This window comes from Cinclus cinclus, chromosome 10 (genome assembly GCF_963662255.1).
Source record: "Cinclus cinclus chromosome 10, bCinCin1.1, whole genome shotgun sequence".
NCBI classification, from domain to species: Eukaryota; Metazoa; Chordata; class Aves; order Passeriformes; family Cinclidae; genus Cinclus; species Cinclus cinclus.
Window position 1 is genome coordinate 10,409,749 of NC_085055.1, and position 15,502 is coordinate 10,425,250.

The 15,502-nt window shown below is 44.3% G+C and overlaps 1 protein-coding gene across 2 annotated transcripts in view; it reads left to right on the forward strand.

Moving 5' to 3' along the window:
* Positions 1–15,502, forward strand: part of LPP (LIM domain containing preferred translocation partner in lipoma) — a 298,039-nt gene that overhangs the window by 57,356 nt on the left and 225,181 nt on the right. For both annotated transcript variants that reach the window (XM_062499363.1, XM_062499362.1), the window contains one exon: positions 14,655–14,720. The gene's annotated coding sequence lies outside the window, so the exon portion shown is untranslated. The remainder of the gene's footprint in view (positions 1–14,654; positions 14,721–15,502) is intronic.

Consider the following 15,502-nt stretch of genomic DNA (forward strand, 5'->3'; position numbering starts at 1 on the left):
GTTGCCGACTGTAGAGGGTTGGAGGAATGTGTCTTGTGGGGGATTATGTACAACCATCATGTCCTTTTTTACACATCTTAGCACTTGACCTCCTTACTTATCCCATAAAAGGAGTCTCTTGAACATTGACTAATCCGACTGGGATTTATGCAGTGTGGCTGAAAGCCAAGTCCTCCCTGGGTGGGTGCAAGATGCATCAAGGAGTTTGAATATTTGTATTCTGTCTTGCCTGAATTAATCTAAGTCAAGGCAGCTGGGTGACTGGGTAGTGCAGTGCATTGGCATCATTATTAAATTAATGCCAGATAAAGCATGATGGTTTTATGGCCATTAACAATATTTGTATGCAAACTACAAGGCTGGCCCAGAGAGATGCAGAACGGGGCATCACTTAGAAGTGGCAACTCTTTAGGGTGTGCATTTAGTAGGTTCAGACTACAGAGTTGACCAGATGACTCAATACAGGGTTGAAAACCTTGCTGATGCTGGTTTAGTTTGCTTCTTCAGAAATATTTAGTATTCCAGTTGGTTTTAGAATTTTGTTGTTGAATTGATGTTTGTGCTGTAGCAGCAGGATAATTTTCTCTTCAGGACCTTCAGTATATTTGACAAAGATGCATTTCTTTGAGAGCCACAGGTAGAGCACAGTCAAAGATGGTAAGCAGAGCACATGGCCAGAAGCAACTATCTGGAAATTAACATTTCTGGCTAAAATATCTGTGCTCTTGTCTGTTGTGGAGAGGGCCAAAATACTATAAATGACTTGGTTTGGTTTGATGCTAGAGCCAGTAGATTACACATCCCCAGTAATTGCAGTGTCCTTCCCATTTGGAGGGTTCTTCAGAAATTTTTGCTGGAGTTAGATTTGTGCTTTGCAGAGGTAGGGGAAAATTTTAACTCTTTTGAAATCTTTTGATGATAATAACAATCTAATCACAGCAAATGGCACAATAGTGATGTATACACAGTGGTTCAAGTATTGCTTAATAATCTTATCCCACTGCATGTGATGCCTTGGGCCTGTCAGCATGAATTTCAATGGAATTCTAGTTGCATTTCCGAACATAAAAATAGTCCTTTTCCCCAAAGTAAGGTTTGCGTTTGCTGCTTCATGTGTCTGTATAGACAGACACATGATAGGTTGACTCGGTAGCAATAGTGATGTTTTGGGTGGTTTCATGCTATATTAATGAGGAATGTGTTGTCAGCAAGTTTTCCAGTATTTGTTAAAGGTTTGCATGGGTAATAAAGTCTTGTTGGGAAAATTGGTCTAATTTTGAAATTGAGAGGTGTGAGAATAAAAGATGCTTTACTGTAAATTGTAGGTAGGTAACAACAGAAACTCGAATATTAGAAGAAACTGGGTATCGCACAAACCACACACTTTCACATCACTAAAACAAGAGCTGTGCTCACACAGAAACATGAACCTCTTTGCAAACCGCAGAAAGTAAAAGGGAGCTCTCCTGTTTCATTATTGATCTAATTGCTCTTTTCTTGATATGAGAAATTAGATGAAATGCTCTTGAATATTCCAGTATGCACAGAAACAGACCATTACTTTTGGAAACTTTTAAAGGCATAGCACATAGTGGTAAATAGCAAGGTAATTTATTTCTGAGAGTCACAGCTGCCTATCTAATGTCACCTAATTGTTCTGCTGGAACTGAGTATGTCATAGCTTGGATGAGAACTTTCCGCTTGGGAGTGAGATTAAATGGAGGGAGCCCAGCCCATATTTTCACGTGATTAAATCAGTTTTGGGAGCTCTGTTGGTGCAATCCTTTTAAGTAAGTCCTGTTTTAAGAAAAGGTGGTTTTTTTGGGGGTACTTCAGTGTTGGAGTGCTTTAAAGCTCCCTTCAAACCCAGATTGCTCTGTAGTTCTTCGTGGTTGTTGCCTTTATCTATAATCTCTTTCCTTTGGTTTACAATCCCATGTAAGACCAAGTTTCCTGAGTAACCTGAAAGTTTGGGCCTGCGGGACTCGTGCAAAATGTGTGTGGTTAAAACCTCGCCGTGTTTGCGTGTGAGAACAAACATGCATAGCAATGAGGTTCCTGGATTGATCCAGCGAAATCTGGACGTGTTTCAGAGCTGAGAGCCTGGCGAGCTGCGCTGTTCTGGGGGGAGCTGTGAAGGTGAGCTTCAGTCTGTGCTCACCTCCGTGTTTTACAACACTCCTCCGTTTATGATCTCCACCAGCTCTGTTCCTGCCAGCAGTCTCACTCCCACTCTTCTGCCAGGCTGAGCAGATTCTGGAGTCTGCTGGCTGCAGGCAGTGCCAGCTCCTTGACTGAGCCCTTCTCAAGGCTGTGCCAGGGCTGACACCAGGGGACCCGTGCTTCTCCTGGGGTTTTGGAAGTGGCTTTCTCCAGTGGTACTGGACACCTTTTCCTTCCCTTGTTTCTGTAACTTCTCTCTCATTCAGTTTCTACAACTTAAAAGCACCTGTATCACCAAATTTGGGACTCTAATGGAATGGTTTGGGTTTGAATGAGCCTTCAAGATCATCTTCCAACCCTTCCCTGGGCAGGGACTCTTTCCATTAGGCCAAATTGTTCAAAGCCCCATCCAACCTAGACCCTCAATTACAACTGCACAGTGGTTTCTTTTTTTTAAGTGGGTAGTTCATCTGAAATGCTCAGTGGTGAGAAAGAAGCACAATGCAACCTTTAATAGATTTTTGAAGCAGTTTAGTTCATTTTGAGAACAACTTTTCACTTCCTGAAATCTCCAGCACTTCAAAATGGTCTTGAGATTTGCAGAAGAGATCACTTCCAGCAGTAGCTAATAATAAAAGGTGGAGAGGAATAGTGACTTCTCTTAATAGCTTGTTCTTAAGACATCTCAGTGACTTGTTTGATGAATCAATGACTAATTGTTTTTACCTGAATCTCCTGGCAATTCCTTTTACCTGTATGGCATGTTAAGCTCATTGTAATTTTCCTTTTTTATTTGTTGATTTTTTTTTTTTCCCCTCCCCAACAAAACCAAAATTAATTAGGTCTGCTTAAATCAAGATGAGGACAAGTCTCCCAAGTGGTAAGAATACAATTGCATGGTTGGAGAGATGTCACTGCTACAAAGAAAAATGGTTTGGTAGTAGTTTTTCAAATTGGTGTTCAAATCCATGTTCATTTTAAGGGCATTTCCCCTTGAATTGTCATGCAGTCCCAAGGTACTGAAGACAAAAACAAGCCAATTCAAAAGTCAGCCTCTCAGAAATCTTAGGAATTATCTGGCTTTGGGTCTCTGCTCCTGAGCCATAAGAAAAGGAAGCTGGCTTTTGGTTTAGGCAGATAGGCCAAAACCAGATTTGTTTGTATTTGTGCACCAAGTTTTGTTTTGTTTTCTTTCTGGAAAAGCAGCTGTATATATAATGTAACATGGGAAAAGATTAAGTAAACTCCTTTCAGAAAAGCTTTAACAGACATTTGGCAAAAAAGTAAGAAAAAAGATGATTTTTTCATTGTTTCCTCAGAGCTCAGCAATCCATTCTTTTGAGTCAAGGTGAATTGCTGATGTGTTTGCAGGACTAAGTAGCTGTTTCTGAGATGAAGATAAGTAGTCTGCAAGCTTACAGATGCTGCCAGGAAGAGAAGTAAACATTTAGCTTTGGAAATGTGCAGATCACTTGCTCAGGTCTCCTGCCCTTGAAGGACTTCTGTTGTGGTTTGTTGATGTTTCAGTAGCACGAGAAGGGCCTCAGTTTGGAGCAGTTCCCTGTTGGCCAGCTCTGTGACAGCAGGCCATGTCAGTGAGGTGTGCCACGGTCACAGTGGTGGGTGGAAGAGCCAAGGGGCAAAGGAGAGAGGGTGAAAATGGTGTTTCTGTCAATGTTTCAGTGCAGCTGAAGCACAAGGCTGATGTTCATTAGCAGTGGTGAATGGTGATGCTGTGCTTGCTTCCAGCCTGTTCCTGAGTGTTGAGTGTTTCTGTGTCTGCTGGAGGGGAGCTGGGGAGAGGAGAAGCGTTTTACCCTAAACTCCATCTGGAGAGAGTGGCTGAACGAGGGGGAGGAAATGCTGACCCTTCAGCTTTGTGGGATGATAAGAAATTAATTCATAATCCCCAGGGAAGATCAGAAATTTTAATCCTCTACCTAGCTGCTGTTTTCTTGCTTTTGAGTCAGAAGCTACAGGATACCAGCATACGTGAGTTGGATTTCCATCTTTTGTACATCCAGTCACTTAAATTTTAAGTACAGCATCTTGTGAATGTTCAGTTGCTTGCCCCACATGGCAGCATTTTGAATTGTAAGAATCAAAATTAAACCCAACTTCTAGTTTCCAGAAGAATGGTGCAGTTCCCACTGAAGGATCATGCTGTCCTGAACTCTCTCACAGTTCCTGCTTGATGATGCTCTTCCATCCATTACGAACTGAAGCATGGTGCTGAGTACCCATCCAAAGATAGCCATGTTTCAGAGGCAGATGAAATTATTCCTGGCTCTATGAGTTTGTAAAGCACTTTGGTATCTCCTAGACTGGGAAGTGCTGTTTGTTTGTCTGAGGCAGTATTTTCACCATTTCAATTGCTCCTGTTATATATATTGGTTTTCATTATATCTTCAGATAAGGCTCGTATGAAATGGGCTTCTGCTTTGTTTTCTCACCAGAGGAGTGATTCATATTCAAATTGAAATGTTGTATTGCTCTAAGCCAACCTTCTCTCCATGTTCTAATGGGAGGAGAGGGAGAGACAGGCATGGACCAAGCAGGATTATTTTTCTCCTACTTCATTTAAAAACTTTCCAAATGGCTTTTCAGGAACACATGTGCACTTGCCTAGCATGGGAGAGTCCTGGTCTTGTATGTTTTAAGAACATCAGATGAGTTTGAATCTCCTCAGTTGTCTCTTTAGGCTGCAGACCCCTATGCTACTACCACTGTTCTCCAAAAAAATCAAAAAGATAATTTATGATTCCTTTTAAATTGAGGATTTTTTTTGTGGTCATATATTTTCTCTTTATTCATAACACTAGTTTTAAGAAAGTTACTGGCACTAGTTTTGGGGCAGTGACTCCACAGGCACCTTCTGCAGCATGGCCAAAGCCATCAGCTCATAGCATCAGGCAGGAGCAGAGACCTTCTCCAAGGGAGCTGGTTGCCATCCATGGGAGAGGAAGACTGCACAGTATAGCAGATGTTTCTGTTCTGGTTAGAGCTGGATAGCCCAGTGCATGCTTGCTCAAGAAGCTTTACCACAGGTACTTAAAAAATGGAGGGAAGAGATGCTGAGATTCCAGCTGGGGTCTTGTGTGTATTCAGGGTTGTGTTGCTCTGTCACCTGCAGCTCAAAGTGAATGTCGTTGTCGATCTTGTGGAGCCTGGTGCCTGTCCAATAAGCACCCAGACTGAGATAATAGTGTATTTAATGGAAATCAATAAAATTTATTTACTCATCTTAGTTAAAGTCACCTAACTGAGCCTACTCAAGAGGGTATTTACCATGTCTTAAACTTAAACTTAAAACACAGCTCAGTCTATTTCTTCCAAGCTGGGCTTGGATAGGTGAAATGATCCTTCCCCATTCACCCTTTTCATTTTCACAGTTTGTGAAACTATTTGAACGTTCCTGAGGTGCTCTCAGGTTTTGAGATAAATGAGGAGACATTGACACTTTTAAAGTAGCACCTAAGGAGCTGCTGAGCCTTGGAGGATCTGCTGCTTTGGATGGAATACTGGTGACCACATCCTCTGTGCTGATGTGACAGTTCAGTTACACCAACAGGCTGAGGGCATTGTGAGGATTGAAAATGTTCTGCACTTTTGTTGACATAAAATAAGAATTTATGAAAAAGTTTTTCCACGGAGGCAAAAAGAGAAGAGGCCATGTCAGATCTTCATAGCTGATGGTAGATTGATTCACCACAGGAGAGCTGGTTAGACAAATGTGAGACCTTGGTTACACGTCACCTAAACACTTTCTGACTTCAGAGCGTTTCGTCTGGAATCACTTGTAATTAGCATGGGCTTGGCAGAAACTGGCACTGGTGCTGTTTGTGCAGAAACTGCTTGCACAGTCCAGTTGTGCCAGGGGGAAGGCTGCTGCTAACAATTAGCATGGGGTAGTCTTGAGGTGGCGTGTGTGCTGTGGCTGCTCTTAAAGCAGCTGATGTCCTTGATGGCAGAGCAGCAACTCTACAACCAACAGCACAGCTGTCTGTCACCCAAACATTATGTTCTTTAACCTATTTGTCATCATAGCCACACACTTTTTAGGCAGCTATTGGTGTCTGGGGGCTTTTAACAGCATTACTTGTGAGAACCTAGGCATGCACCTAGTCCAGGGAGATGAGACCATGGCTCTGGTCTTCACAGACTGCCTGGATGAGGCACTTTCCTCAGCTGGCTATGGTCAGGCTGAGGCAGAGTGCAACCTGTTGTAGGCTCAAATGACCCAGCTGGGAACAATTGTCAAATTGACACAATAAATTATATCTAAGTCTGTTAAATTAAGTAAATAAGGAGGACCACAGGGCACCTGCTGGTACTTATAATCTATGCTGTGGAGGTTGGGCAAAGTGTCTCCTGCCTGCCTGATGGAGCCTAGGAGCTTGTGAGTGGGTGGGAACTGGGGACAGCTGAGGATTTGCACAGAGATGCAGTGTTACTCCTTGGGGCAGAACAAGAACTGTATGATTCTTGACCCTCGAATGAAGATAGCAAGATGCTGTGGACTTGTTGCAACCTGTGCAGTCTGTGAATGTTTTCTTCTTGTCAGATGCTGCTGTCACATAAGTTATTGTATTGCCAAAGGGCAGGGAATGAATTAGTCAAGTGGGAGAGAGGGCTGCCTTGTTGTAGAAATCAGTGCACCAAATGTGCAATTCTTCACTTTCTGCTTTTGCAGTGTTTATTTACCTATAGGATTTGGGGTGGCAGAAGGGTTGGTGGTGTAGGACGTACATCTGCCTTGTCCAGGGGAAAGCGCTTGTTCAGATGAGAAAGCATTATGCATACAATGCCTGAAATCAGCCCTTAAAATAGCACACTCCACGTCTTAGTAATATATTGAATATATCTGGATAAGAAGCAGTCTGATTGAAGTATTGAGCTTTTTGTAGTGTGTCTGCTGTGACTCATCAGGAAATTGAAAGTCTTGGGACAAAACTCAGTTCCCCTTTTTGGGAGAGACGGGAATTAGTCTTAGATGGGAGGTAATTAATTGTTCTGTGATTGCTGTAAATAGGTACTGAACAACAAGCTCATACTGAAATATTTATATCCTAAGCTCTGTCTTGTGAGCCAGCTATCCAGAGTCTCCATCAGACAGAGACAGTGAAAAAGAAAGTTCTTTGGAATGAGCAGCACTTCCACCTACATGCGTTTAAGCGAGACTGGTTGGAGGTGAGCTGGTAGGCTGCATGCTGTAATAAGCCATTTACTAGGATAATGGCTGATGGCTGTAGGCTACAAATGCTGTTTCTACTTAGTCTGTCTAGTCAATGCAAACATTAAAAAAGAAAAAGCTCTCTTCCTCAGTAAAGTCTGTAATACACTTAATCCCCAGCATACTCCGTGAATATTAACTCAGCCAATCTTGTAACACCCCATTGAGGCAGGTGATGCCTGTGCAGCCTTTTTCATCCACCAGACAAACTGAGGCAGTGGGAAGGACTTTGGACTTCTGGTTTTGGTCTGGGGCAAAATCCTGGGCAACAGTCTGGCTTGATGGTGAGTAGGCACCTGCTGGCTGGCCCTTGGTAGGAGCATGGAAGTTAGGATTTTCAGGGCCTAATCCTATAAATTTAGGGTTTCATTTGGAGAGATTTGCTGCCTGCTGTTGCAGGCGGTGCTGCCCTGCTTGTGGAGTCACAGAGGATGTATTGGCACAGCTGGCAGAAGTGGATTGCGAGGGGATGAGTATGTGCAGGAATATCTCTGTAATTTAATGAGTAGCTATAGCCATTATGTATCTGTCTGACTGCAGGATATTGCTGGGAATCCAGATGTTGAGAAAAGAAGCAAGAGAATCAAGATGATCAAATACCTGTTTAAAAAAAACAGTGCCCAAGGAAAAGGAGCTTGATGGCTTTGTGTTTGCAGTGAAGTTGAAGTCATGGCAACAGAGAACTCATTTAGCAAAATTAACTGTTTGTCTATCTTACAAAAAAAAAAAAGGAGAAATTAAAATGATGCAAGGGAACATCCTTTTATTTAAAACAAATGAGTCCATTTGTGCCAAAGCACAGGAGTCATCCTGGGGAGTTTGCTCCAGAGAGCACATATTTTATTGGTACAGAATGAAACAGTTGTCCCAAAGCCATAACTGTAAAAGCATGGTGCCTTAGGCAAGCACTTTCAGTAACAGGAAAACCAAACTTAGGTTCCTGCACCTGCATGGTGTTGAAATAGAAGCATGATTTTAAGCTTTTGGTTTGTTTGAATTTTCAGCTCAGTTAAGATCTGGATGCAGCTTTCAGGACTATAATCTCTTTGAAGTTCCTTATGGGTAATGCTTAGTTTTGAAATTATCTAGGGACAAAATGCTGATGCTGCATTGGCTTGGGTGCACCCAAATACTTGTAAAAAAAAAGCTACCTCTAGGTTCCTTTGACTTTCATTAAACCATAAGCTTCTTTATGCCCAAGAGTCATTTTCATCTCTTAATTTAAGTACTATTTGAAATAATTCTCACACAAGCCCCAGAGATGACTCTTCTGTGCTACTTCTGTTTCGACTTTCACTGCCCATCTCTAGGCACAGACCACTGTGTGAAGCACAAGAAGTGAACCACATTGTGACTGTATTGGTAGGCACGAAAGTTCATTTTATATCACTAAGAATCTCATATTTGGAATTCAGAAATTGTTCATCTTGGTAATGAGCAGGGGCAAGCTTCAGGGAAAATATCACGAACTCAGATGTGTTGCTTGAGGCGCCTGGAAAGTGGTGTTTCTCTTAAGCAGTGTTTTCCAACCAGATTTTACTTTGTGGCTCTCTTGAAGATGGTTTTAGGCAACACCTTATGGTTTCCCTGAAAGTGTCTGACAGCAGAGATGCAGAGTTTTTATCTGTGTGAAGGAGTGCAACAGTTTGGGGGAGATTTTAAGGATGATTCAACTTTGAGATGGCTTCTGTCAAAAATGTTGGGTAAGCTTCAGACTAACTGGAAACCTCCCCTTTCATTGAAATCGCAGAATATTTTGATTTGGAAGGGACCCACAAGGCTCATTGAGTCCAAATCTTAAGTCAGTGCTCACCAGGTGAATGTAAATTGTTTTCCATTGGTTCTCACACCTGGATGACACTGATGCCTTTCTCCTGCAATTTTATATTTGATTTAATGAAAGAAAAGTGAACAGTGAGTGTAGGGAAGGAGTTCTTATCAGTGAAGGAAAGCCACAATCGTTGTATATCCAGGTAATAACTCAGATGTTGTTTTGGAGGTGATCCATGTCAAAAGCCAGTGTTTAAGGGCTCTTTTTGGGAAGCATCCCTTTCAGGAGGCACCTCATGTGAACAGTGGAGCTCTTCACACTGCTGAATCGTGTTTATCAGCTAGGTTGCACAGGCTGGCTGGGGTTTGTTGACACTTCCCAACTCAGCCTCAGGTTGAGTATTTGCAGCAGTGGCCTGTTTCTTTCCACTTGTTTTCTCATCCCCAGGCCTGGACATAGCCCTTGGTTTAGCTGTTAACAGCGTGGGAGCAGAAGGTCCAGGCTGAAGCAGCCTCCTGGCATAGCCATTCCTGCGGGCTTGGGTATCGCTGTCAGGAGAGAGGAGGGCAAGGGGGCGAGGGTGGGAGTGCAAAGCCCAGGTGGTTTGCACATCAGATGTTGTCAGAGGCTTTTAAGGAGTAACAACTCACATATCAGGGTTTCTTCGGTGAGGGATGAGTCCCCAAACCAGAATGTTCACAAGTGAGGCAGCCCCAGCTCTGTGGGCTGTCCCAACACGCTTGGGGTGGATAAGCACAGCGGAAGAGCCTGAGGAACGCTGCCAAACGACTGGGAAGATGCAGCCCACGGTGTCTGTTGTGTCTGAGATCTCTGTAAAGTCTCTCACATCTTTCCTCAAGTTTAGTTTTCCAGTGGAGGCTGTTGCAGTAATGAGAATGTCTCCCATCTGCTCCTCACATGGCTTGGCACATTTAGCCAGAATATATATATTTTTATTATGGGGTTAGCCAGTGGTAACCATGACAATTAGACTTATCACGCAGCAGTTTTTTTCCCTCCTTGAGTCAGTTTGAAATGCTGACAATTAAATGGATACAGTACACTTTAGAGATCCATCAGTCTCTTTGTTGTCTTGACAACCAGAGTATATTTAGAAATGTAACAAGTACATGGAGTTCAATTGCACTTTTGCTAAAACATAGTTTCGTAGCTTGAGAATTTAATCTGTTGTTTGTGGATCCAGGTGCTTATTTCAGCTATGCCTGACTTTCTCTTTGGTGTCTCTGGGAAGCTCCAACATTGTCTGGTGGAAAGAAGGTCCCTGTCAAGCAGGGAGCAAACCTGCCCACTGTGTGTGACAGGGGCTTGGGCGAGGGACTGGCAGCCACCTCCTGCTGGGCTACTGGATGTGCTGGGTGCTCCTGTGTACTTGTGGTATTGATTTGCAGTGCAAGAGGAATGTGTGTGGTTGTTGTCCCAGATGTTTGTCCCTGCAGATCCAGCTCAGCAAACAGGGCTGGGGAGCCATGAGCAGAGTGTCCAAACACCCTCTCCCAGATAAGCTGCTGTCAGGGTTCAGTGACACTTTGGTGCAGGAGGACAGTGCCACATGACACTGGCAGGCTGTGATGGCTCTCCTCCTGCCCCTGAGCTACCCAAGCTTTGGTTGCAACTGGAAACAATTCTCGGCCATTGAAGCAATAGCAGGGACTGTTTCTCCAGATATTTTTTTTCTGTTTTGTCTTTAGTTTGATGGGGGCGTATTTCTTTGATTTTAGCAAAATACTACTACTGAATTTTTTTGATTCCTTCCAATTTGCCTGGCAAAATTGAGCTCATCCTCTCCCCGCTGAGCTGGAATAGCAGTGTGTGGGCTAGCTGTCTGGAGCTATGGATTTTTAAGGCTGCATCCAGGGCTGGAAGAGAGGAGGGAATTACGATGAAGTGCACTCTGTGGAGCTCTAAATAAGCCTGTCTCCCAGCATCCCTGTGCACACACTGGTGGTGGGTGTGTGTGGAGTTTCTGTGTTACTCCCTGCCCTTTCCCTTTTGAGCCAGGAGAGAGCTGTGGTCGGTACAGGCACCTGTGTGGGTGTGACAGCCAGACAGCAAGTGTGGTGACATGCCAGCCCAGAAGAGCAGCTGGGATGCGTGGCCCCCATGTGCTGCCACTCTATAGCCCAAAGGCTGTGAGATAAGGGCTGGGACCACCGTGCCTTTGTTACACTCCTAGCACAAGACCTGGCAGTGCCACTGCCTTGCCTGACGCGCTGGCTTCAGATCCATGTCTGGACATGTGTGGATCAGAGTACTTCCCTGGCTTGAGTGATAAAAGAATAAAATTAAAGTCAGATGAGGAAATAGCTCAAATGTTCCCTGCTGCCCCTCTACCTGGCTGACCCAGAGTTGTCCTGGTCAGGGCCGTCCCTTCAGGAGGCTCGCAGGTTGAGGAGCTGTTGAAAGGGGCTTCTTTGTGGTGAGGTGTTGATGGCCTTTCATAAGTGGCACCTGAATCCCATGGCAGGGCCTGGGATGTTCATGTGTTTTCTGTAAAGCCTGAAGCAAGACTCCTCCATTTCTCCCTATCTTAGGCTTGGCTGTTAATTGATTCTTGGCAATATAATTCGGTCAGGAGACGTGAAAAAAAACCCAAACAGAACAGAATTCTCCTTTATCAGCAGAGCTGTGGCAAAGCAGCAATCTGAACAGGAGATTGGTTATAGCAGATGGAGTGGTCTTTTGCTGGAGGGAAACCAGTTCATTTGGTGAGATGGTTTAAAGAAGACAATGGTGTATCCATGGCATGGGTGTAGTGGTGTTCATCCCTGGGTAGGGATCTGTAAAACTGGTCAGAAGTGCTGCTCTGCTCCTGGGGAGCACAGCCAGCACAGGTTTGCCACTGGGATGGTTTATTACAAGGAGGTGAGGAAGGCTCCAGGGAGTGGAGTCCACCCTGACCTCAGCTATTAGGGACAGTGACAGCCAGCAAAATGTATCTGTGTTTCCTTGGCTGCATAACATCTTGTCTATGCATTATACACAAAATGTTAGTAAGGCTCAAAAGGAGGACAGAATTGAAGGATTTTGCTTCCTTCTTCCATGTGTTTTTTTCATTCATTGCCCGTCAATGTGGTTGATTTCTCTCATTAGTGTGTATGCTCAGCTCAGTCTAGTTTTTGTATTTTCCGTCTTCTCTCCATTTTACCAATTTCCCAATGAAAATCCCAAACCATAGTTATATTTCCACTCCAGCTCTGTTTGTGGACTGTTAACATGCCTTGTTCCAGTGTTTAATAGCTGCTGGGGTTTATTCATAAAATATAACCACCAAAATCCAACGATGCTAATGACTATTCAAGACTGCTTTAAACAAGTTATCCCAATCCATCTGACAAGGATAATGGTGGTCTATTAGAAGGTACTTAGCTGGAGGTTGGATGAGCTGTAATGTTTATGGGTCTGCAGATCTGTAACCAGACAGACTCAGAATAACTCACTGGATTTCAGTGAAGCTGTATTTGTTTATTACAACTGAGGCTTAGGCAGTGCTTTAGATGCAAATTGCAACCTCTGTGAAGTTAAGTGGGGTTTTGATTTAATTTCTGGAAGCAGTAATGTCAGCAGAGAAGCAAAGAGCTGGGACCCACACAGCCTGAAGTCTGTAACTTTGGGTTGCTCCCTTTCCCTTACTGTAAAGATCAGATTCCCTTGGTTTGGGATACTAATTAAAATGCAGCTTCTCTTAAGCATCTCCTAAAGGCAGGCAAGAGAGAGTGGAAGTGCAGCCTATGCAGATTATGTCTCTCTCTCCACACTTTGCAGAAAATGCCAGTGCTTGGGTTGTTCTCTCTGCCTTGTGGCCGGGCTGTCGACCTGGAGCTTGTGCCCTCAGCTCCAAAAATGCAAAGGCACTATGCTGAGTTATCTGGCTCTGATGCAGAGAGAGCTGCAACCTCCTTTCCCCCAGCTTATCCGTGTCCATGCAGCAGTCAAGAGTCATGGACCACTGCTCATCACCCCCACTGTGTGTGGCATAAGTGATTCACCATGCATTCATTTCTGGTCACATAAGGGACATCAGTTTAAAGCAGGCTTGAGACATAGGTTAGTGTTAGCTATTTGAAGTCTGAAGTCTGAAAGCAACATCAAACAGGGAGCAGAAAATGTTTCATGCACAGAAAAATCTCTGGGATTTGCTTCTCCTTTTAAAAATTAATAGTAATAAATTCCAAACTGTTTGCATATGCTGTCTCCTCTGTGGTCAGGACACCTGTCTGCCTCTTTGCTGATACTTGATACAGGCTTACAGTGCTTGCAAAAATGTTAACGTGAATTTTTTGTCATGGCAAATATGAAAAGAATATCTAGTGTCTGTGTGGGCAGGTTCTTAGCAAATTTTTCCGTGCTTTTTGTGCTTAAGTGTGGATCTGAAGCAACTGCTGAAATTCTGCTGCCCTTCCTTCACCACAGACCAGGAGGGCAAAGCTGCTGCCCTGCCAGACCTGGTTCTCCTGAGCAACACAGCTGATGATGGGGCTAATAAGTTTTAGCCTGGCTTCATTAAAAAGAATCTATTCAACTGGCTAGAAGTGTCTCTCCTTCTCTTTAATGACCTTTGATGCTCGGCTGATCTCAGGAAAATAGGGGTGAGGATGCAGTTAGGAGGAGCTGGGGGGGGGGTCACCTGGTGACACCAGGGCATGGTGGGCTGGGAGACCAGGCATATGCTGAGGTGGACATTTCAGTAATCATCACTGGTACTTTTTAAACTTGCTCATTTCTCCTCCAGGATTGAGATTAAAGGAAATAGAAAATATCAGAGTAAGCTCAGATAACAATAAATGGAAGTATTGAGACTGCCAGTTGAAAAAAAGCTTGTGGTAACTTTAAAAACTTGTGTTTTCTCTTTAATTGTGTATCTTTGGAAGCACCCAGAAAGGAAACCAGGGCTGGACATGGAGGTAGGGTTTGGGCTGTCCCACCCTGACTCTTTTTCCACAATGCCTGTGTGTTTAATGCATCCCATCTCTGCTTTGGTGCTCCTTGATGCTTGCATGGCAAAGGCAGTGCTGTGGGAGTGACTCATGCTTGGCTTGAGCAGTGGCTGGGGCTTGGGAAGAAGAGGCCCTTTAAGCATGAGAGGCAGAAGGGCGTCTGGTCAGGCTTTGAAAGAGACTTTGTTACCTGCAGCCCTTACGTCAGTGCCTTTCACCAGCTCTGCAGTGATTTAAAACAAGTAGCTTCTCTTCCAGGTAAACCTCAGCTACTCCAACACTTGCTCAGATGTAATCTGTGCTGCCAATGTGTGAAAAACCCCTACATGGGTCAAAACAGGGACAGACTGACACATGAGTTGTGTCAGAGGGGAGGAAAAAAGGCTATGGTCTGCTCTGTACAGGAGGGCAGCTGGCCTTACATGCCCTTTTGGGGCTGTTTTCTTGGCAAGGCATTGCAGCCAGTTTGATTTACTTTCTGCTTTTACGATGAGCAAAACATTGATTCTGACCTTTCTGTTTGCACCCACAGAGATCCCTTGGAAGAGCCTGTCTGTACATCTGACTTGGGTGCCTGACAGGGCTGCCTTGCTTCCAGGTGAGGAATGGATCAAGTCCCAGGGCTTTTGCCAACTGCTGAGTTTAGTGACAGTGGGAAGACCTTGGTACCATGTTCGGTCCTTCAACTGACGAGCATTTCTCCAAAGCCTGGGGTGGTGGGATGCTAGCCTGCCCAGGAGGCTTGAGGTGGTTTTACTGTTTCTGGGTCCAAGTTTGGAATTAGCAAACATGCAGGCAGATTGGGAGTGTTGCATGAGAACAATTCTTGGTCCTGTGGGCCATGTTGCTTTGACCTCTTTTTTGAACAAAGCTTTCCTGCTTGTGGACCTGAACTCATTCCCCATCCATGATGTGGCTCTCTGCAGGCTGTGGATATTCCCAGCTGGTGAAGGAGAGCTGGCTGTATTATTAGCTGAATCTCTGTTTCAGTGGACAAATAGAAATTAATGGGAGGAGCAAATTAATTAATTCTTCAGGATTGCCAGTTCTGTCGCATTCAGTGGAGATATTTAGCTGTGACTTAAGGATCACCATGATGAATCACCCCAAAGTATTGCAGGAGTCCCTTGTTGGATTATGTGCAGGACACAAACTGTCCTTTGTGCCCATCCCATGATAGAATGGTTTGATTGCAGGAAGGGTAAGATTGCAGAACAGGCCCAGTGTTAGGGCAGTGGTTCTGTCCTCAAGCCTCTCTCAGTTGTGCCACCCCAGGAGACAGAAAGGTGCTGGAGGTGCTGCAAAGTCATGGCACTGGGGGAAGAAAGCAGCTTGTGCACCGCTGCTGAGGAGCAGAGAATGAGTGACCAACTACCCTGG